Here is an 18,833-nt window from a genome sequence, read left to right as displayed (position 1 = left end):
AGAGGGAGAGATCCGAAAACGGAGGGGTGTATATATAGGCATAGAGGGAGCTAGGAGAGTCCAAATGAGGTGCGGTTTTCGCCCACACGATCGTGATCGAACGCTCTAGGACATGGAGCAGAGTTTGGTGGGTTTGGGCCAAATTTGGGGGGTGTTGGGCTGCAACACACACGAGGCCTTTTCGGTCCCTCGGTTAACCGTTGGAGTATCAAACGAAGTCCAAATGACCCGAAACTTGACAGGCGGTCTACCGGTAGTAAACCAAGGCCGCTTGGAAAGTCTCGGTCCAATTCGGAAATGTTTAATCCCCACACAAGAAAGAAAGCTAGAAATGACCACCGGAGGAGAACGAAACGCCGGAATGCAAAACGGACAACGGGGAAAATGCTCGAATGCATGAGATGAACATGTATGCAAATGCAATGCACGTGATGACATGATATGAGATGCATGAAAACGAAAACAACACACACGAAGACAAAGACCCAACCCGAGAAATAAATATAACTTAGCGCCGGAGACGGCAAGAGTTGGATACAAATATGGAAAGTATATCTGGGGCGTTACAATGATACTCGACAATTGGAAAAGCTCTAGCTAAACGAACTACACGATCTTTGAGCTATGCTTAGAATTGGGTCTTGTCCATCACATCTTTCTCCTAATGATGTGATCCCGTTATCAATGACATCCAATGCCCATAGTCAGGAAACCATGACTATCTGTTGATCAACGAGCTAGTCAACTAGAGGCTTACTAGGGACTTGTTGTGGTCTATGTATTCACACGTGTATTACGATTTCCGGATAACACAGTTATAGCATGAATAATAGACAATTATCATGAACACAGAAATATAATAATAACCATTTATTATTGCCTCTAGGGCATATTTCCAACAGTCTCCCACTTGCACTAGAGTCAATAATCTAGTTACATTGTGATGTATCGAACACCCATTGCATCCTAGTGTTGATCATGTTTTGCCCTAGGGAGAGGTTTAGTCAACGGATCTGCTACATTCAGGTCCGTATGTACTTTACAAATATCTATGTCTCGATCTTGAACTTTTTCACGGATGGAGTTGAAGCGACGCTTGATGTGCCTGGTCTTCTTGTGAAACCTGGGCTCCTTGGCAAGTGCAATAGCTCCAGTGTTGTCACAGAAGAGTGTAATCGGCCCCGACGCATTGGGTATGACTCCTAGGTCGGTGATGAACTCCTTCACCCAGATTGCTTCATGTGCTGCCTCCGAGGCTGCCATGTACTTCGCTTCACATGTAGATCCCGCCACGACGCTCTGCTTGCAACTGCACCAGCTTACTGCCCCACCATTCAAAATATACACGTATCCGGTTCGTGACTTCGAGTCATCCAGATCTGTGTCAAAGCTAGCGTCGACGTAACCCTTTACGACGAGCTCTTCATCACCTCCATATACGAGAAACATGTCCTTAGTCCTTTTCAGGTACTTAAGGATGTTCTTGACCGCTGTCCAGTGTTCCTTGCCGGGATTACTTTGGCACATTCCTACCAAACTTACGGCAAGGTTTATATCAGGTCTGGTACAGGTCATGGCATACATGATAGACCCTATGGCTGAGGCATAGGGGATGACACTCATCTCTTCTTTATCTTCTGCCGTGGTCGAGCATTGAGCCGAGCTCAATTTCACACCTTGCAACACAGGCAAGAACCCCTTCTTGGACTGATCCATATTGAACTTCTTCAATATCTTATCAAGGTATGTGCTTTGTGAAAGACCTATGAGGCGTCTTGATCTATCTCTATAGATTTTGATGCCTAATATGTAAGCAGATTCTCCAAGGTCCTTCATTGAAAAACACTCATTCAAGTAGGCCTTTATACTGTCCAAGAGTTCTATATCATTTCCCATCAAAAGTATGTCATCCACATATAATATGAGAAATGCTACAGAGCTCCCACTCACTTTCTTGTAAACGCAGGCTTCTCCATAAGTCTGCATAAACCCAAACGCTTTAATCATCTCATTAAAACGAATGTTCCAACTCCGAGATGCTCACCAGCCCATAAATGGATCGCCGGAGCTTGCACACCTTGTTAGCATTCTTAGGGTCGACAAAACCTTCCGGCTGCATCATATACAGTTTTTCCTTAAGGTGACCGTTAAGGAATGCCATTTTGACGTCCATTTGCCATATCTCATAATCATAGTATGCGACAATTGCTAACATGATTCGGACGGACTTCAGCTTCGCTATAGGAGAGAATGTCTCATCATAGTCAATCCCTTGAACTTGTCGATAACCCTTAGCGACAAGTCGATCTTTATATATGGTAACATTACCATCCGCGTCCGTCTTCTTCTTAAAGATCCATTTGTTTTCTATCGCTCGCCGATCATCGGGCAAGTCTGTCAAAGTCCATACTTTGTTTTCATACATGGATTCTATCTCGGATTTCATGGCTTCAAGCCATTTGTTGGAATCTGGGCCCGCCATCGCTTCTTCATAGTTCGAAGGTTCATCGTTGTCTAACAACATGATTTCCAGGACGGGGTTGCCGTACCACTCCGGTGCGGAACGTGTCCTTGTGGACCTACGAAGTTCAGTAGCAACTTGATCCGAAGTACCTTGATCATCATCATTGGTTTCCTCTTCAGTTGGTGTGGGCATCACAGGAACATTTTCCTGAGCTGCACCACTTTCCCGTTCGAGAGGTAGTACTTCATCGAGTTCTACTTTCCTCCCACTTACTTCTTTCGAGAGAAACTCTTTCTCCAGAAAGGACCCGTTCTTGGCAACAAAGATCTTGCCTTCGGATCTTAAGTAGAAAGTATACCCTATGGTTTCCTTAGGGTATCCTATGAATACGCATTTTTCCGACTTGGGTTCAAGCTTCTTAGGTTGAAGTTTCTTGACATAAGCATCGCATCCCCAAACTTTTAGAAACAACAGCTTAGGTTTCTTCCCAAACCATAATTCACACGGTGTCGTCTCAACGGATTTAGACGGTGCCCTATTTAAAGTGAATGTAGCTGTCTCTAGAGCGTATCCCCAAAATGATAGCGGTAAATCAGTAAGTGACATCATAGATCGCACCATATCCAATAGAGTGCGATTACGATGTTCGGACACACCATTTCGCCGAGGTGTTCCAGGCGGCGTGAGTTGTGAAACGATTCCACATTTTCTTAAGTGTGTACCAAATTCGTGACTTAAATATTCACCCCCACGATCTGATCGTAATAACTTTATCTTTTGGTCACGTTGACTCTCTACCTCATTATGAAATTCCTTGAACTTTTCAAAGGTCTCAGACTTGTGTTTCATCAAGTAGACATACCCATATCTACTCAAGTCATCCGTGAGAGTGAGAATATAACGATATCCTCCGCGAGCCTCAACGCTCATTGGACCGCACACATCAGTATGTATGATTTCCAATAAGTTGGTCGCTCGCTCCATTGTTCCGGAGAACGGAGTCTTGGTCATCTTGCCCATGAGGCATGGCTCGCATGTGTCAAACGATTCATAATCTAGAGACTCTAAAAGTCCATCAGCATGGATCTTCTTCATGCGCTTGACACCAATGTGACCAAGGCGGCAGTGCCACAAGTATGTGGGACTATCGTTATCAACTTTACATCTTTTGGTATTCACACTATGAATATGTGTAACATTACGCTCGAGATTCATTAAGAATAAACCATTCACCAGCGGAGTATTCTCGGATTTAAATGAGTAGCCATCTCGAATTAAACGAGATCTTGATACAATGTTCATGCTCAAAGCTGGTACTAAATAACAATTATTGAGGTTCAAAACTAATCCCGTAGGTAAATGTAGAGGTAGCGTGCCGACGGCGATCACATCGACCTTGGAACCATTCCCGACGCGCATCGTCACCTCGTCCTTTGCTAGTCTTCGCTTATTCCGCAGCTCCTGCTTTGAGTTACAAATGTGAGCAACCGCACCGGTATCAAATACCCAGGAGCTACTACGAGCACTGGTAAGGTACACATCAATTACATGTATATCACATATACCTTTGGTTTTGCCGGCCTTCTTGTCCGCTAAGTACTTGGGGCAGTTCCGCTTCCAGTGAGCACTTCCCTTGCTATAAAAGCACTCTGTCTCAGGCTTGGGCCCATTGCTCGACTTCTTCCTGGCAACTGGCTTACCAGGCGCGGCAACTTCCTTGCCGTCCTTCTTGAAGTTCTTCTTACCCTTGCCTTTCTTGAACTTAGTGGTTTTATTCACCATCAACACTTGATGTTCCTTTTTGATCTCTACCTCTGCTGATTTCAGCATTGAATATACCTCAGGAATGGTCTTTTCCATCCCCCGCATATTGAAGTTCATCACAAAGCTCTTGTAGCTTGGTGGGAGCGACTGGAGAATTCTGTCAGTGACTGCCTCATCCGGGAGATTAACTCCCAGCTGAGTCAAGCGGTTGTGCAACCCAGACATCTTGAGTATGTGCTCACTAACAGAACTGTTTTCCTCCATCTTACAGCTAAAGAACTTGTCGGAGACTTCATATCTCTCGACCCGGGCATGAGCTTGGAAAACCATTTTCAGCTCCTCGAACATCTCATATGCTCCGTGTTGCTCAAAACGCTTTTGGAGCCCCGGTTCTAAGCTGTAAAGCATGCCGCACTGAACGAGGGAGTAATCATCAACACGAGACTGCCAAGCGTTCATAACATCTTGGTTCTCTGGGATTGGTGCTTCACCTAGCGGCGCTTCTAGGACATAATCTTTCTTGGCTGCTATGAGGATGATCCTCAGGTTCCGGACCCAGTCCGTATAGTTCCTGCCATCGTCTTTCAGCTTGGTTTTCTCTAGGAACGCGTTGAAGTTCAAGTGGACATGAGCATTGGCCATTTGATCAACAAGACATATTGTAAAGATTTTAGACTAAGTTCATGATAATTAAGTTCATCTTAATCAAATTATTCAATGAACTCCCACTTAGACAGACATCCCTCTACTCATCTAAGTGAAACATGATCCGAGTCAACTAGGCCATGTCCGATCATCACGTGAGACGGACTAGTTAACATCGGTGAACATCTTCATGTTGATCGTATCTTCTATACGACTCATGCTCGACCTTTTGGTCTTCCGTGTTCCGAGGCCATGTCTGTACATGCTAGGCTCGTCAAGTTAACCTAAGTGTATTGCGTGTGTAAATCTGGCTTACACCCGTTGTATTCGAACGTTAGGATCTATCACACCCGATCATCACGTGGTGCTTCGAAACAACGAACCTTCGCAACGGTGCATAGTTAGGGGGAACACTTTTCTTGAAATTAATATGAGGGATCATCTTACTTACTACCGTCGTTCTAAGTAAACAAGATGAAAAACATGATAAACATCACATGCAATCATAATAGTGACATGATATGGCCAATATCATATAGCTCCTTTGATCTCCATCTTCGGGGCTCCATGATCATCTTCGTCACCGGCATGACACCATGATCTCCATCATCATGATCTCCATCATCATGATCTCCATCATCGTGTCTTCATGAAGTTGTCACGCCAACTACTACTTCTACTTCTATGGCTAACGCGTTTAGCAATAAAGTAAAGTAATTTACATCGCGTTCTTCAATGACACGCAGGTCATACAAAAATTAAAGACAACTCCTATGGTTCCTGCCAGTTGTCATACTCAACGACATGCAAGTCGTGATTCCTATTACAAGAACATGATCTCATACATCACATATATATCATTCATCATTCATCACAACTTTGGCCATATCACGTCACAAGACACTTGCTGCAAAAACAAGTTAGACGTCCTCTAATTGTTGTTGCAAGTTTTTACGTGGTTTCTATAGGTGATCTAGCAAGAACGTTTTCTTACCTACGTTAAAGCCACAACGTGATTTGCCAACTTCTATTTACCCTTCATAAGGACCCTTTTCATCGAATCCGCTCCAACTAAGGTGGGAGAGACAGACACCCGCTAGCCACCTTATGCAACTATTGCATGTTAGTCGGTGGAACCTGTCTCACGTAAGCGTACGTGTAAGGTCGGTCCAGGCCGCTTCATCCCACAATACCGCTGAAGCAAAATAAGACTAGTAGTGGCAAGAAAGTTGACAACATCTACGCCCACAAAAAATTGTGTTCTACTCGTGCAAAGAGAACTACGCATAAACCTGGCTCATGATGCCACTGTTGGGGAACGTTGCATAAAATAAAAAATTTCCAACGTTCAGCAAGATCAATCTATGAGTTCATCCAGCAACGAGAGAGAGGAGTGCATCTACATACCCTTGTAGATCGCGAGTGGAAGCGTTCAAGAGAACGGGGTTGAGGGAGTCGTACACGTCGTGATCCAAATCACCGGATATCCTAGCGCCGAACGGACGACACCTCCGCGTTCAACACACGTACGGTCAGCATGACGTCTCCTCCTTCTTGATCCAGCAAGGGGGAAGGAGAGGTTGATGAAGATCCAGCAGCAAGACGGCGTGGTGGTGGATGCAGCAGGGGTCCGGCAGGGCTTCGCCAAGCGTCTGCGGGAGGAAGAGGTGTAGCAAGGGGAAAGGGAGGCGCCAAGATGCAGGGTGCGGCTGCCCTCCCTCCCCCCTCTTTATATAGGGTCCCCAGGGGGGGCGCCGGCCCTAGGAGATGGGATCTCCTAGGGGGGGCGACGGCCAAGGGGGGAACTTGCCCCCAAGGCAAGTGGAGGCGCCCCCTCCCCTAGGGTTCCCAACCCTAGGCGCAAGGGGGGGGCAAGGGGGGGCGCACCAGCCCACCAGGGGCTGGTCCCCTCCCCACTTTATCCCACGGGGCCCTCCAGGATAGGTGGCCCCACCCGGTGGACCCCCGGGACCCTTTCGGTGGTCTCGGTACAATACCGGTGACCCCCAAAATTCTCCCGATGGCCGAAACAACACTTCCTATATATAATTCTTCACCTACGGACCATTCCGGAATTCCTCGTGACGTCCGAGATCTCATCCGGGACTCCGAACAACTTTCGGTTCGCTGCATACTAATATCTCTACAACCCTAGCGTCACTGAACCTTAAGTGTGTAGACCCTACGGGTTCGGGAGATATGCAGACATGACCGAGACGCCTCTCCGGTCCATAACCAACAGCGGGATCTGGATACCCATGTTTGCTCCCACATACTCCTCGATAATCTCATCAGATGAACCACGATGTCGAGGATTCAATTAACCCCGTATTCAATTCCCTTTGTCAATCGGTACGTTACTTGCCCGAGACTCGATCGTCGGTATCCCAATACCTTGTTTAGTCTCGTTACCGGCAAGTCACTTTACTCGTACCGTAATGCATGATCCCATGACCAGACACTTGGTCACATTGAGCTCATTATGATGATGCATTACCGAGTGGGCCCAGAGATACCTCTCCGTCATACGGAGTGACAAACCCCAGTCTCGATTCGTGCCAACCCAACAGACACTTTCGGAGATACCCGTAGTGTACCTTTATAGTCACCCAGTTACGGTGTGACGTTAGGCACACCCAAAGCACTCCTACGGTATCCGGGAGTTGCACAATCCCATGGTCTAAGGAAATGATACTCGACAATTGGAAAATCTCTAGCTAAACGAACTACACGATCTTTGAGCTATGCTTAGAATTGGGTCTTGTCCATCACATCATTCTCCTAATGATGTGATCCCGTTATCAATGACATCCAATGCCCATAGTTAGGAAACCATGACTATCTGTTGATCAACGAGCTAGTCAACTAGAGGCTTACTAGGGACTTGTTGTGGTCTATGTATTCACACGTGTATTACGATTTCCAGATAACACAGTTATAGCATGAATAATAGACAATTATCATGAACACAGAAATATAATAATAACCATTTATTATTGCCTCTAGGGCATATTTCCAACACCAGCCTCTCCGAATAAATTGCCTGGTGCGCCTCTGTAATGAAGGTCGCCTTGGGCCTCTTTGCTCTCCTCCTTATCTTCCCCCGCCGACACTTGATATGGCGCTGGAGCCAGCATCCTTGTTAATAATGGATCGGCAGTATCTTCGGGAAGTGGAGCCGAACACCTGATTCTCTCCGACTTCTTTAGCAAGCCCTGGCCGGATAGAGTTTTATCAGTGCATTGTCATGGATAATTCGACTAAATTGTGTTCGGGAGTTGAGTACTTACTGGAGTATCCGGATGGTTGCAGTCAAGACCGATGTCTTCTATAGTATCCGGCCACTTTTTCCGTGCACCGAAGAACAAGTTCCACATCTCTTTGAGCATTGTGCCAGAGAGGTACTGAAGAGTCCGTGGACCTTCCGGATTAAATTCTCACATGCAGAGAGGGCGTCGCTGACAGGGTAGGATCCGGCGGACTAGCATTACTTGGATTACATCAATGAGACCGGTGTCCTTCTCAATAAGGCCCCGGAGGCGGCTTTGCAGTGTCTGCACTTTGTCTGTAGATCCCCAGTTCAGCCCCTTGTTAATCCACGATGCAAGTTGTGGCGGAGGACGGACCGAGCTGTAGGGCAGCAGGCTAGAAAACAATTCAAAATAATGGCCTGGTAATGACGTCATGTCATACTACCAAAATTATCAGCGGATTGGACTTGTGAAGTATTCTCTACGGGTGCGTGTGGAATTTGTTTTGCAGAGCTAGACACGATTCTTGTGTTCTGAGTTTACTTTGAAGTGTTTGGAGAAGGAACCCGCCTTGCAATGTCGAGGACAATCTGCGCGCCGGACTCATCGTCATTGAAGCCTGGTTCAGGGGGTACTGAGGGAGTACTGGACTAAGGGGTCCTCGGACAGCCGGACTATATCTTTGGCCGGACTATTGGACTATGAAGATACAAGATAGAAGACTTTGTCCCGTGTCCGGATGGGACTCTCCTTGGCGTGGAAGGCAAGCTTGGCGATTCGGATATGAAGATTCCTTTCTCTGTAAACCGACTTTGTACAACCCTAGCTCCCTCGGTGTCTATATAAACCGGAGGGTTTAGACTTCTAGGGTTTAGTCACAACAATCATAAATCTCATAGGCTAGACCTCTAGGGTTTAGCCATTATGATCGTGGTAGATCAACTCTTGTAATACTCATATTCATCAAGATAAATTAAGCAGGAAGTAGGGTATTACCTCCGTAGAGAGGGCCCGAACCTGGGTAAACATCGTGTCCCCCGCCTCCTATTACCATTAGCCTTAGACGCACAGTTCGGGACCCCTACCCGATATCTGCCGGTTTTGACACCGACAACAACCTTGGACGGCATTGTTCAGAAGCACGTTGAGCTCGCTGCCAACGCCGCTGCTCCTCACATGTCGGTTCGTGACCCGGTGCACTAGGGCGTGAGGATGTCGTTGATGGATCCATATGTATCTTTATCTTTCTGCCAAATTCATGTAGTAGTATATTGTACTAGTAATTATCTTACCTTTCGCATCAACTTCATAATTTTCGTACATACTCCATGCATGAACCGCGCCAAAACCAAACTTCTCATTACACTAGGAAAATCATTATTTCTATCTATCGGTTGCGCCATGGAGCAGAACCAAATTTTACAAGTTACAACTTCAAAAGGAAAAGCCTGTCATGTTCGCATCGCACACCCGCACAGTTGGTCCGGCACACCGCTCAAGGGGGAATGTGTGCTGTGTTGCATTTTCACTTACAAGTGGGACCGCAGTTGAGCAAACCGACTATCGGGAAACCCCCACCCCGCCCACCGCGCGATGGCTGAGTTAGAGAAAACAGGAGGGAGAAGAGATAGCTATAGCACGGACTCCAAGAAAATTGGTGTCAGATGGGACTCGTGTGGGTGGCGTCTATCGTACTGCTAGATGTGAATGTTAGTTATGGCCCATGCCACCCCACTATATTGAGGTGCTGGTTACGTAGAGCGAACACATTATCTCTCCAGGAGTATGGTGCACCACTAGTACTACTCACATTGTTGCGAAATTTCCTGGAGTCTGTGCCCAGCCCTCCTCTCTCTCTCTCTCTCTCTCTCTCTCTCTCTCTCTTCTCAGCTAGCTAGCAGAAGCGCGGAGTGTGCCCATCGTTTATTTGCTCATATGTGGTCCCACATGTCAGTGAAAACGCAAGGCGACCCACTTAACCTGCACATCTTTCACCTCGACGTGCTGGTGATGAAAAACAAATCCAATAAAGATCTTCGGTGGCCGCTTTTGGAGTTACTCAAGAGTAAGATTCTATTTATAGTTTAACGTAAGATGCACATCACGTGGCTTCAAATAGCACTCCATTTTCTTGCATGACACGACCTGGATGCTGGATGTCCCAAGTGTCGGCAAAAGGAGGAAGAACTCGACCAAATCTTCTCCACATTTAGACCGGAGGAATAGGAAACATGGCAAGCCTATGCCTACATCATACATAGTGTACAAGCCCACCTCACGCTATCACCATATTCCTCGGCCTCCGTGCGACACCTATATCTAGTTGATGGTATACTACTACCAGGACTAACTATTGTACTAGCATACTACTAATAGGTTGGCTCTATGTGATGTGGCAACTTCATATAATTGGATGTTGGCTATACTACTATGGTACTCACACTCCAAGAAGTGACTTGAAAACCATTCATAAATTGAGTTTATCACATGCATATGCAAATGTACCATTCATTACATACAACAAGTCATCAACACACAACGACAACGAGGATACATGTTAGATTATAGATTATTTCCAACAAAACATTCTAGTAAATACTAATTTTTTTATCACACAACTAATAACAAGCAATGAAATGAACTTCAGGTCAACCAATCCTCGGCATTGGAAATGCTTGCTTTGAACCATAACTGATTCTCTGGGAAGGGCCAGCTATTTTCAATCTCGAGACCAACGTAGGACTCATCATCCAGGCTAAAGCGGCCTATAGCAGGACGCATATTGTGATAGCCAGGGTAGGGAACCATAATGTCTGAGGTATAGATATAGCTGCTTCTCATAAATGGTTGTAACGTTGTGCCAACAGCAGCTGGACCACCTTTCACCATCAGTGGATAGTTTTGTCCAAGGAAGATCGAGTTTTCTCCAAGATTATGAATATGGAACCATTTAGAAGGTTATGGCGCTATCACACTAGTATCCATCCCGAATACCCTGCAATGGATATTGGAATAGGTCTGGAGAGTGTGACCATGGGAGACAACACCTACTTCCTTAGTAACATCAGAAGTGCCCTGTATACATAAAAGAAGAGGTGATCCATCGGAATAAGTTTCCAGGCGCCACTGAGTATGTAGGTCCTTCTCGTCCTCATTCTCGCGATCATCACCATCATCATCGCCCCCTTGGTTATAATTTTTTTCACGTATAGGCGGTGGAATGTTCATAGGACCTTGGAAACACAATAAGGTTAGTTAGTACGGGGATACTAACTCACATGCACGTGGATGAAACAATTCTAATTACGATGGAATACAAACGTACCGAAACAATAAGGATTCCATGCAAAAACAGTGCCACGAGTGGTGGTAGCAAACACATGATACGTCTCCAACGTATCTATAATTTTTGATTGTTCCATGCTTTTATATTACCCCTTTTGGATGTTTATGGGCTTTATTTTACACATTTATATCATTTTTGGGACTAACCTATTAAACGGAGGCCCAACCCATATTGCTGTTTTATTGCCTGTTTCAGTATTTCGAAGAAAAGGAATATCAAACGGAGTCCAAACGGAATGAAACCTTCGGCAGCGTGATTTTTTTAGAAGAATATCATCCTGGAGACTTGGAGTTCACGTCAGAAGATCCTCGAGGAGGCTAGGAGATAGGGGGGCGCCCCCCCTACTGGGCACGTCCCCCTATCTCGTGGGCCCCTGGAGCACCCCCCGACCGACTTCTTTCGCCTATATAAGCCTACGTACCCTAAAAACATCGAATATCAAGATAGATCGGGAGTTCCACCGCCGCAAGCCTCTGTAGACACGAAAAACCTCTCAGGAGCCCGTTCCGGCACCCTGCCGGAGGGGAAACCCATCACCGGTGGCCATCTTCATCATCCCGGCGCTATCCATGACGAGGAGGGAGTAGTTCACCCTCGGGGCTGAGGGTATGTACCAGTAGCTATGTGTTTGATCTCTCTCTCTCGTGTTCTCTCTATGGCACGATCTTGATGTATCGCGAGCTTTGCTATTATAGTTGGATCTTATGATGTTTCTCCCCCTCTACGCTCTTGTGATGAGTTGAGTTTCCCTCTTGAAGTTATCTTATCGGATTGAGTCTTTATTTGAGAACACTTGATGTATATCTTGTCGTGTTTATCTGTGGTGACAATGGGATATCATGTGCCACTTGATGTATGTTTTGGTGACCAACTTGTGGGTTCCGCCCATGAACCTATGCATAGGGGTTGGCACACATTTTCTTGACTCTCCGGTAGAAACTTTGGGGCACTCTTTGAAGTACTTTGTGTTGGTTGGATGAATCTGAGATTGTGTGATGCATATCGTATAATCATGCCCACGGATACTTGAGGTGACAATGGAGTATCTAGGTGACATTAGGGTTTTGGTTGATTTGTGTCTTAAGGTGTTATTCTAGTATGAACTCTATGATGGATTGAGCGGAAAGAATAGCTTTATGTTATTTTACTACGAGCTCTTGAATAGATAGAACAGAAAGGATAACTTTGAGGTGGTTTCGTACCCTACCATAATCTTTTCGTTTGTTCTCTGCTATTAGTGGCTTTGGAGTGACTCTTTGTTGCATGTTGAGGGATTGTTATATGATCTATCTATGTTATTATTGTTGAGAGAACTTGCACTAGTGAAAGTATGAACCCTATGCCTTGTTTCCTACCATTGCAATGCCGTTTACGCTCACTTTTATCATTAGTTACCTTGCTGTTTTTATAATTTCAGATTACAAAAACCTTTATCTACTATCCATATTGCACTTGTATCACCATCTCTTCGCCGAACTAGTGCACCTATACAATTTTCCATTGTATTGGGTGTGTTGGGGACACAAGAGACTCTTTGTTATTTGGTTGCAGGATTGTTTGAGAGAGACCATCTTCATCCTGCAACAAGGCTTACCAATCCGTGGGAGGCATAGGATGACCTAAGGTTTATCAATCCGTGGGAGGCGTAGGATGAAGATGGTCTCTCTCAAACAATCCTGCAACCAAATAACAAAGAGTCTCTTGTGTCCCCAACACACCCAATACAATGGCAAATTGTATAGGTGCACTAGTTCAGCGAAGAGATGGTGATACAAGTGCAATATGGATGGTAGATATAGGTTTTTGTAATATGAAAATATAAAAATAGCAAGGTAACTAATGATAAAAGTGAGCGTAAACGGTATTTCAATGCTAGGAAACAAGGCCTAGGATTCATACTTTCACTAGTGCAAGTTCTCTCTACAATAATAACATAACTGGATCATATAACAATCCCTTAACATGCAACAAAGAGTTACTCCAAAGTCACTAATAGCGGAGAACAAACGAAGAGATTATGGTAGGGTACGAAACCACCTCAAAGTTATCCTTTCTGATCGATCTATTCAAGAGTCCGTAGTAAAATAACACGAAGCTATTCTTTCCGTTCGATCTATCATAGAGTTCGTACTAGAATAACACCTTCAGACACAAATCAACCAAAACCCTAATGTCACCTAGATACTCCAATGTCACCTCAAGTATCCGTGGGCATGATTATACGATATGCATCACACAATCTCAGATTCATCTATTCAACCAACACAAAGTACTTCAAAAAGTGCCCCAAAGTTTCTAACGAAGAGTCAAGGCAAAAACGTGTGCCAACCCCTATGCATAAGTTCATTGAACCCGCAAGTTGATCACCAAAACATACATCAAGTAGATCACGTGAATATCCCATTGTCACCATAGATAAGCACGGCAAGACATATATCAAGTGTTCTCAAATCCTTAAAGACTCAATCCGATAAGATGACTTCAAAGGGAAAACTCAATTCATTACAAGAGAGTAGAGGGGGAGAAACATCATAAGATCCAACTATAATAGCAAAGCTCACGATACATCAAGATCGTATCACCTCAAGAACACAAGAGAGAAAGATCAAACACATAGCTACTGGTACATACCCTCAGCCCCGAGGGTGAACTACTCCCTCCTTGTCATGGAGAGCGCCGGGATGATGAAGATGGCCACCGGTTAGGGATCCCCCCTCCGACAGGGTGCCGGAACAGGGTCCCGATTGGTTTTTGGTGGCTACAGAGGTTTGCGGCGATGGAACTCCCGATCTATTGTGTTCCCCGATGTTTCTAGGGTACAAGGACATATATAGGCGAAATAAGTCGGTCAGGGGAGCCACGAGGGGCTCACGAGGGTGGGGGTGCACCCAGGGGGTAGGGCGCGCCTCCCTGCCTTGTGACTTCCATGTTGCTTCCCTGACATATACTCCAAGTCTCCTGGATTTCTTTCGTTCCAAAAATAACTCTCCCAAAGGTTTAATTCCGTTTGGACTCCGTTTGATATTCCTTTTCTTTGAAACACTGAAATAGGGAAGAAAACAACAATTTGGACTGGGCCTCCGGTTAATAGGTTAGTCCCAAAAATAATATAAAAGTGCTTAGTAAAGCCCATAAACATCCAAAACAGATAATATAATAGCATGGAACGATCAAAAATTATAGATACATTGGAGACATATCAATCACCAGTTGAAGATCCGAGAGCAAGATATACCTAAGACAACCTTTACCACAAGGTATGGGCTATATGAGTATAAAGTTATGTCATTTGGTTTGACTAACGCACATGCCTATTTCATGAGTGTGATGAACAAGGTGTTTATGGAGTTTTTGGATAAGTTCGTCGTGGTGTCATTGATGATATATTGGTCTACTCAAAGAATGAAGAAGAGCATAAGGAGCATTTGCGTTTGGTTCTTGAGAAGCTCAGAGAACATCAGTTGTATGCCAAGTTCAGCAAATGTGAGTTTTGGTTAAAGGAAGTTGGATTTCTCGGACATGTTATATCCGGAGATGGAATAGCAGTAGACCCTACCAAGGTTGATTTTGTCACTAAATAGTTGGCACCCACCTCAGTTGGAGAGATTAGGAGTTTTATTGGACTCGCAGGTTATTACCAGAGGTTTATTGAGAATTTCTTCAAGATTGCAAATCCCATGACGGAGTTATTGAAGAAGGACACCAAGTTTAAATGGACTGAGGATTGTGAGGCCAGTTTTCAGGAGTTGAAGAAACATTTGGTTACAGCCCCAGTGTTGATTCTCCCTTACCAATGCAAACATTTCCAAGTATATTGCGACGCTTCACGCCGAGGACTTGGAGGTGTGCCTATGTAGGAAGGAAGAGTTGTTTCATATGCCTCACGACAGCTTCGACCTCATGAGTTGAATTATGCTATGCATGATTTGGAGTTAGCAGCCGTAGTGCATGCACTCAAGACATGGAGACACTTTCTCATTGGAAACCGTTGTGATGTATACACGGATCATAAGAGTTTGAAATACATCTTCACACAGAAGGTGTTGAACCTCAGGCAAAGGAGATGGTTGGAGCTCATAAAGGATTATTATATGAGATTGCATTATCATCCCAGAAAGGCCAACATCGTAGCAGATGCGTTGAGCCGCAAGAGTTATGTTAACACGCCCATAACCGGAGGATTACCAAAAGAGTTAGCTGATGACCTTCGAGAGCTATGCTTGGAAATAGTTCCGAGAGGTTATGTTGCAGCATTGGAAATACAGTCCACTTTGTTGGGTAAGATCATAGAAGCCAAGAAGACTGACAAGGATATTGCTGATATAAAGGAAAGGATTTGTAAAGGAAAGGCTAAAGGATTTCGTGAGGATGAGCATGACACCTTATGGTTTGAATATCGTATTTATGTGCCTAATGACCCTGAGATCAGGAAGTTGATTCTGCAGGAGGCCCATGATTCTCCTTACTCGATTCAGCCGGGCAACACTAAGATGTATCTGGATTTGAAGGGAAGTTTCTGGTGGACAGGAATGAAGAAGGATATTTTTTTTTGACTGGTGACTGTAGGGAAAACCCCCCACAACATTCAACTTTTATTTAAATAAAGTAATATACAATATACAAAGATTACAAGGGGTAATCAGAAAAGAAAAATAGAAACTAAGTATCTAGAAATACAAAACATCAAGGAGGTAGAAAGGAATTCCACTTAAGAAGCTCTTCCTTGTACCTAGCCTTAACTCTGTGTTGCATTAGCATAATATCATGGATAAAAGCACTTCTCCACTTTTTGAAACTCTGCCTCTCATGCCTAAACACTCTTGCATTGTTGATTATCCATATGTTCCAGCAAGCAACAAAAACAACTTCAGTGAAAAAAGGCTTTGCAAAGTCCTGTTTAGCTTGCAAAACAATAGCATGCATGTCACTCCCAGGTGACCATGTAATTTGCAAATAATTCCATATTCTCACACTGAAGTTGCATTCAAAAAACAGATGATTCCTCGTCTCTCTAGTCCTCAAGTGGCAAAGGAGACAATTAACTCCATCATCCATATGCCAATGCCTTCTTTCCACCATGTCCTTGGTATTGAGCCTGTCCATGATTAACATCCAAGCAAACACTTTGATTTTCATTGTGCAGGATGATTTCCATATCCACACAAGGAGAGGGTTAAAGGACATGTTGGAATGCATAAGAGAGTAGAACAACTTGGGCTTAAATGCATTACATGTCCCCTGCCAGAACCAAAAATCCTTTCCCTCCATATCTCTACTACAAGAGACCATATGATCTTGCATTGCCAAAAAATCCTGATATGCCTATGTAGATAAAGGCAAATGAAACATATTAATCATATCCTAAGATTGAAAGGCTTCATAGACAGTGATCCATGGATCTTTCACATAGGAGAAAAGCCTAGGGAACCTAATCTGCAAAGGTTCAACTGAATCACCAATCTTCAACTTGTCAGACCAAAACAGAGCAGAGTTTCCAGAATTAACTTGTACCCAAGTTGTGTTCCTATAGTGATCCATCAACTTATAGATATCCTTCCACCAAAAAGAACCACAATTGTCAGTCCCTTGAGGCACAGAGGAATGATAGTATGTCTCCCAAATAAGAGAGACCCAAGGTAGATCCACCCTGTTTAAGAAATTGTGCAAATGCTTGAGCAAAAGTGCCATGTTATGCACACCCAGGTTCAAAATTCCCAAACCACCTTTGTTTTCAGGACTACAAATGAGACCCCAAGCTGCCAATTATGGAGCTGGCTCATCCCTATGCTTTCTCCATAAGCACTACCTCTGAATTCTCTCCAGTTGCTTTAAAATTCCAGCAGGAGCTAGCAAACTACCAAGATAGAAAATTGGCATGGAGGACAGAGCATAATTCAGGAACTGAAGTCTCTCCCCTTGATTAAGGAATGAGGAACTAGCTGTCATCCTTCTCTCCATACAATCAACTAGTGGCATAAAATCCACCATTTTAGGCCTTGTAGTGCCAATAGGTAAGCCAAGATATGTGAAAGGCATTTTACCCACTTGACAACCAAAAGCAGCAGCTAACTCAATGACAACACCCTCATCAACATTTATGGGCACCATAGAAGACTTATGATAGTTAACAACTAGCCCTGTTGATCTAGAGAACACTTGCAGCATGTCCTTCAAAGCCAAAAGTTGTGTTTTATCTGCTAGTAAGATGATGAGAGTATCATCAGCATATTGCACAATGGGATAATCCTGGTCATGGCATGGTATTGGCAATTTCAAAATTCCCCTCCTGAACATATCATTCACCACTGTTTGCAGAAGATCAGCAACAATAACAAAAAGTAAAGGTGAGAGACAGTCTCCTTGTCTAACCCCCTTCTTACAAAGAAACTGCCTACCAAGTACACCATTTAAAAGGACTGATGATGTCCCAGTGGAAAGAAGCTGCTTGACCCAGGAAATCCATCTCTGATTGAAGCCTTTATATTTGAGAATCTGCAAAATAGTTTCATGCTCAATGAAGAAGGATATTGCCAAATATGTAGCAGTATGTGATGTATGTTAGAGAGTCAAGGCAGAGCATCAGAAGCCAGCCGGATTGCTACAGTCGTTGCTGATACCCGAATGGAAGTGGGATAAACTTGGCATGGATTTTATCACCAAATTACCCATGACTCGTTCAGGCTATGACTCTATCTAGGTTGTAGTTGATCGCTTGATGAAAGTAGCCCATTTCATCCCAGTGAAGACAACTTATATGAGTGCTAAGTTGGCAAAGATATACATGACCAGGATCGTATGTCATCATTCAGGCTATGACTCTAGATCATGTCATCATTCTTATTGCATTACTCTGTTTCTCCATTAACTTAATACACTAGATGCATGCTGGATAGCGGTCGATGTGTGGAGTAATAGTAGTAGATTCAGGCAGGAGTCGGTCTACTAATCTTGGACGCGATGCCTATATAATGATCATTGCCCGGATATCGTCATAATTATTTGAAGTTCTATCAATTGCCCAACAGTAATTTGTTTACCCACCGTATGCTATTTTCCCGAGAGAAGCCAATAGTGAAATCTACGGCCCCTGGGTCTATTTTCTCATCATATATCTTTATATCTATATTGCTATTTGCCTTTTTATTTATTTGCATATTTTATTTTCAGATCTATGCCATTATTCTATGCAACTTCCAAATTATATCTTTACCAATCTTTTACCCAGGAGGGATTGACAACCCCTCTTACGCGTAGGGTTGCAAGTATTTGTTCTTTCTGTGCAGGTACCATTTATATATTGTTGCTTGGTTCTCCTACTGGTTCGATAACCTTGGTTTCATCACTAAGGGAAATACCTACAGTA

Source organism: Triticum aestivum, chromosome 5B (genome assembly GCF_018294505.1).
Source record: "Triticum aestivum cultivar Chinese Spring chromosome 5B, IWGSC CS RefSeq v2.1, whole genome shotgun sequence".
Lineage (NCBI taxonomy): Eukaryota > Viridiplantae > Streptophyta > Magnoliopsida > Poales > Poaceae > Triticum > Triticum aestivum.
Note: the sequence above shows the minus strand (reverse complement) of the source record.